Here is a 6,530-nt window from a genome sequence, read left to right as displayed (position 1 = left end):
TCCATAAAATTACCTGTAATTTAAATTCATGAATTAAGTGATGAATTATCATTTAATATCCTAGTTTAACAGTCAAGGACTTAAGTGTAGTATTCGATGATGTAAGTGTCTGGCACGATGTACTTCCCTAAGGAGGCTCAAAACTCCAGTGATCACTGAATACATAATGACAGATTTTCATATAAATGAATAAACTTTAAACCAGTGAATGGTGATTTATGCGTTAAGCCTAAATGATTGCCTAATACTGAAGGGTCATTGTATTCTTAATCATAGATATGAAAAAAATGAATGAATAAAGAGATAGTTTCTCATAATAAACCCCTAAAGAGATAACAAAATGATATCAACATTGATTTAATTAATGGAAGGAAGAAAGAAAGAAAGAAAGAATTCACAAGATACAATTTAACACCCACAAGGTGCATCCAGACTCCACTCTTCCTGGAGGAGAAAAAGACAGATTTGTATAATGAAATAATCAGATAGTTAGAACGTCTGTCACACTTGAGTCACACAAGGTAGCGCCAAACTTCAGTGATCATAGATTATATAATGAAAGAATTTAATAATTACATCTTTAAATATGTAAGTCCTTGAAATTTTTTTGTATCTTCAAATCCTGGGCAGACTTGACATATATGGAAATGTATGGTGTCATCAAGGATTTTTAAAATGCCATAAGTTAATCGTCAGATAATCATACTGTCTTGCATGATATATTCTCTTGGCCTTACATCATCACCAGCAGCTGAATCTGTTTTGGTGCTGCAGGATCTGAGATAATGGGCCCATTCCTGTCTTAGAGGAAGTAACCAAGTTGTTGCTATCAGCTGAAAAGAAGGCTGCAGCAGGGGCATAACCAGCATATCTGAGGGAGAGATGTTCTTCTGTGTTCTGGGTCATCATTATTTGACAGGTCTAGGAGATGGTGCCGACCTCCTAGTGCCACTACTTCTTCTCATGGTAGATCACACCCGAAGTGAAGATGTGGAGGAACAGCAGGTAGTCCACACCCAGGCCACCATGACGGCCTTGGTGAAGTCCTTGTACTTCTCGAATATCCCAGAGCAATCTTCGGGTCTCAATCATCCAGCATCCTTTTTACTCTGGGAGATGCATAGATCATTCAGAAAATGCTCTGCCCATGTCTACATCTTTGCTAACCTTGTCCCTGACAGATATTTGCACACTCATCGTAATCGGTGATGGCATTGTCTATCGCTTACATAATTTAAAGAATTAAATAAGTCAGTAATAGCTAACTGTCACAATAAATAGGTGATGTAGCATTTCACTGGCAGGGAAGCATGGCCAGACTCCAGTCATGAAGGATGTCATCATCCTCAATGGAATCAATGTATCATAAAATATGATGATATTGCACATTACCTCCACAAGAGGAAGCTTTACACGTGTCTTCATGGAATGGAGGATTTTTGGTTTATATAACTTTAAAAATATTTACATTATCTTGGGTATTAACACAGACTATCAATTTAAAATCTTTAATTACATAATTAGATGATCTGTGGCACCAGATTCCAGTTGTCATGGATGATATAATCATTGTTTTATATAGATACATAATCAAAAAATGAGTTCATGTAACATCATCCACTTCCCTAACGGGCTCCAAACCAGGCTCTTGAAGGATGCTGTCGTGATTAATTTAAATATTTTAACTACAAAATTGATATTTAGATGGTCCATAATAATTGCTTCCCACATCATGGAATCCACTGATCATGAATTATCTAATGTCCTATTTTAATAATCAAATAACAACATAATCAGATGATAAAATGGTATGCCATACTCGACATAATTGACTCTCACCCACTCCTACATGATTGTCAGAAAGGCCCAGGATCATCCCTTATGTAATCGGAGAGCAGAGTCGTGAAATATTGAAATGCTGAAATGTCTTTGTGTATGCAGGGTTTTTAGAAGATCCTGCATATTTCATGTTGAACGGCTGCCTCAAAACAGGTGGACTGCAATCCAATAATCCCTAAGTCTACTTTAACAAATGGATTATCACTATCCTGAAGGAAATTAGCAATAACAAATTCACCTTTTGATGAATAATTGTGAGTCTTATTATCTTTGTTTCCATAGTATTAATTCTTAGGAGAGAGAGAATTCATAAACAGAAGAAATTGAATGTTCTCTGATAATTAGGTAATCTAGAATTTGGTGACCAGTAAAAGCTGTTGGCAAACTTCCAGAGATTTAGCTATGACTTGCTTAGGGAAATCAAATGCTGTCATTGAAAGTTTAAGGAGATAGTTATCGTGGGAGACTGTAATGTCCCATGATAACACTTTCTCGAAGCTGATCTCTGGTACTTGGCCCATGATAACAGAATACGGAATGCAAGCAGGGTTGCAAGGCAACATTTAAGAACCAACATTCTGTCACATTCTAGTGCCCCTCCCACATACTAAAAGGAGCATACCTAAAGATGAATTAACCTTACAGCCTCACTGATTTTCTCACAAAAAAAGCAGGGCTTTTTCTTTTGGGTTCTACATATTTACCTGTCTCTCAAGCTTCAACATGCCTATAGTGACATAAGCATGAAAACGAAAGCATCATAATGCCATTTAAGTACAATAATGAGTATTTTACCTTTTTTTTCTATGCTTCAATTTTCTAATTCCTAGAATGGATACAATACAAATGATCGACTCTACCATAATCCTTTTCTCATTTTTGAAAATAAAATAATACCTATTCATCTTCTGCTCTTTCAAGGAGCTAGATCACATGTTTACTCGCCATTGTTTAGATTAGAGTTGGTCCAGAAATGCCAGGGCCAGGGCCAGGGCCAAGGGCCAGGGCCAAGGGCCAGGGCCAAGGGCAGGGCCAGTGCCAGGGCCAGGGCCAGGGCCAGCAACATGAAATGATTTTTCAGGCTGTTGCTTGTAATCACATGAACAAAGGATGTGTGTATTTGTGTGTGTGTATATGTGTGTGTGTGTGAGTGTGTGTTCGTTTGGAACAGAAGACAACCTTGGGACCTATTCTCTCCACCAGGAAACTTACAAATTTAACCTAGTTCCCCTAGACTTGACATGGAATTTGGTTTTATCCCTATTACTCTTCCTAACCCAGCGTGATGGTTCCTTGATATTTTGTTTAGTTTATTTTTTAATAAAACTTTACTACAAACATTTGTTTTCATAATGTGAATTGTGTCTGTATGAATGTGTAAAATTCATGTGCCTGCCTGCAGAAGGCAGAAAAAAGGCACTACATAATTGAAGCAAGATTTAAAGGTTGTAAAAGCCACTAGCCATGAATTCTGATAAATGAACTCAGGACTATGGGAAGAGAGCAAAGCATCCTTAGCTTTGACCTAGTTCTACTTCCCCAGATTTAAATTTGCAATTAAAAGTTCTTCTATTTCTTGAGTAGTTTAATTGAATGTGTTCTTTTTGATCAAGCACATGCCTGTGCACATGTGCTACCCCACAAACTTTAGCAATACATACATAATTTTCAGGAGCTGTTTCTAGCTTCTTAAATTTTAGGTCCCTTGAATTGACCTCAAGTGGGAAATGGCTTTCAATGTAAGTGACATTTCCCTTTGATTTACCTCAATTGATCTTAATTTTAATATTTTTTTTTAGTTTAAAATACAAAGTACATGGTTTCATCATTTCATCTTCACATACTTGTGATTCTATGCTTTTCTTGTTTTCTTCCCACACTGCACTACAGTTTGACCCTCACCATCTGAAGCTGATTCTTTTCTTCTCCTAATTAGTTCTAAAATTTATTTACTAGTCATTGCATGTGACCCGGTTTAGCCATTTAGTATCTACCAAAATAGACTTCAAACAAAAGTCAATCAAATGAATTTCTGAAGAACAATCCATACTCAAAGGACAACTCCACAAATATGATATTTAATAATTAATATTTGTGTCCCAAGCACATGATTAGAAATTATACACAAAGGAGTAGACAGGAAGACATTATTAAATGAGTGTTAAATTAACAAAATATAAACAAACAAAAATAAAAGTATTTAATGGAAAACATATGTGGGAACCTTGACCCTGCTGGCCACACAGCTGGTGGAAAGCCCTTGCCCAGAGAATGTCCTACATCCCCTACAACACCCCACAACTTCCTGGATTTGCTCTGAGCATCCAGGAACCATGTATCAATGAAGATCCACCTTGAGCCTGTGCTCACCTTATCTTTGAGATCCATTGCTTTACCTCCACCAGAGTTGAGTGTGGAACCAGGCCTGGGTGTCCGCCCCCCAATTCTTCCCTGAGTTAATTCTGCACCTCCCCCATATCATTGGCCTGAGTGGTTCAGTCCTGGAATTCTGGTACATGTGCCACTGAGAAACTTCCTTCCCCTCAACCATGGTCCTTCTGGGTCACTGATGACAATGAGCCTTGGTCCAATAAACTGTCCTTCTCCTTGGAACTTCATGGGTTAGCTCTGAGCATACTGGATGCTCCTATCCACCCAGGATTATCTTGACACTGCTCTCATCCTATGTTTAGTCCCCTATGCCTACAATCTGCCTGAGGTTCCTCTCTGAGCATATTGAATCCAGCAATCCAAGCAGGACTACCTTAAGATTACATTCACCTGATTTTGGGCCCTATCGCTTGCAATGTGCCTCTGGTGAGTCTGGGAGCAGGTCTAGTTGAATCCCCCATATTCTTCCCTGTGAAATACTGGGATAGCTCTGCATTTCACACCCGCTATAAACTTGACCTGAGTGTTTTAGTCCTGGTATTCAGTTTCCATTAGCCACCCACAGAATGCCTTCCCCCTATCCTTGGCCCTCCTGGGGACACTGCTCAAGATAAGTGTTTAGCCCAAATGGTCCCAATATTAAGTCCATCTCCTTAGAACTTCCTGGGTGTGGTCTGAACACAATGGAATTGCCTACCCATGCAGGACCACATTGAGCCTATACTCACCTGACCTTTGATCCCCATCATTTGCACTCTCCCTGAATGCTGGAGACCATCCTGAGTCTGCCTACTCCATATCATTAGCTCTTCTGTGGCCTCTGGTTGAGAGAAATCCAGGAGAGCTCATGTTATCCAGAGTTACAGATATGAAACTGTTTACCCAGATATACCCACCAAGACAGGAGGACAGAGAAAAAGAAAGACTCCAAGTGCACCCACTGGAAGAAGAAATGGTGGATGGCAATATAAAAAGTAGATTCAACAATACAAAGACAAGTATGTTACCACTAGAACCTAAGGTCTCTACACAAACTAGACATGGAAACAACAAAATAGATGAAGCAGAAGGTAACAAACTAGAAAACAACTTCATAAAACTGATAGAGGACGTCAAGGAGGATATGAGAAAATTCACTACAACAATGGAAGAAAAAAGAAAAAATAATTGAAAGAAATACAGGAAAACAACAAGAAAAATGCAAGAAGTGAACAAATATCTTAAAGAAAATAAGAAAGCCAAGAAAAAAACAATCAAACAGATGAAGGAAACCATTCAAACAGTTCAAAACCTGAAAAGTGAAATAGGGACAATAAACACAAACACACACACACACACACACTGGCACACACACACTGAGATAATATTGGAGACTGGAAAATTGGTTAAACTGTAAAAACTACAAATGCAAGCATAACCAACAGAATACAGCAGATCAAAGAGGGAATCTCAGGCATTGAAGATAATCTAGAAGAAATCAATTCACCGAGGAAAGAAAATTTAAATCCAACAAATCCTTAGCACAAAATATATAGGAAATATGGGACACAGTAAAAAGACCAAATCTAATAATAGACATACAAGAACGTGAAGAAGCACAGATCAAAGGGGAAGAAAGCATATTCAACAAATTCCTTGAAGTAATCATTTCTAGTCAGAAGTACGTGCCAATGAAAGTACTAGAAGCATACTAAACACAAATAGACTTAAATATTAAAAGTCGCCAAGGCACTTAATTATCAAAACACCTATCATACATAATGACAAGAGAACATTAAGAGCAAAACAATAAGACCTAGTAACATACAGAGGCAGACCTAGCAAAATTGCAACTGAATTCTCCATGGAATCTCACAAGGCCAGATGGTCCTGGATAGATTATGAACAAATAATAAGAGTCCTCAGATGCCAGCCCAGGCTAAAATAATGTGCAAAACTCTCAATCACTATAGACAGCAAAAACAAGATATTTAATGTCAAAGCCAGATTTCCTAACCATATTTCCATAAATCCAGTCCTACAGAAAATTCTGGAAAGAAATTCTATCCAAGCAAGCTAACTACAATAATGAAGACGTAGGCAAAGTTAATATCAGTTTACAAGAACCAAAAAGAAAAAGTGGGCAAGTATACTCACAATACCACCACCACCAACAATAAAACAAACAAGAATTAACAATCTATGGTCTTTAATTTCCCAAAATATTAATGGTCTTATTGCCTATAAAAACACACAGGCTAACCGAGTGTATAAGACAAATTCCATCCTTCCAGTGCATACAAGAAATGCATCTAAGTTTC

Source organism: Phodopus roborovskii, unplaced genomic scaffold (genome assembly GCF_943737965.1).
Source record: "Phodopus roborovskii unplaced genomic scaffold, PHOROB, whole genome shotgun sequence".
Taxonomy (NCBI): domain Eukaryota; kingdom Metazoa; phylum Chordata; class Mammalia; order Rodentia; family Cricetidae; genus Phodopus; species Phodopus roborovskii.
The sequence above is the reverse complement of the archived record's forward strand: the minus strand, read 5'-3'. Positions refer to the sequence as shown.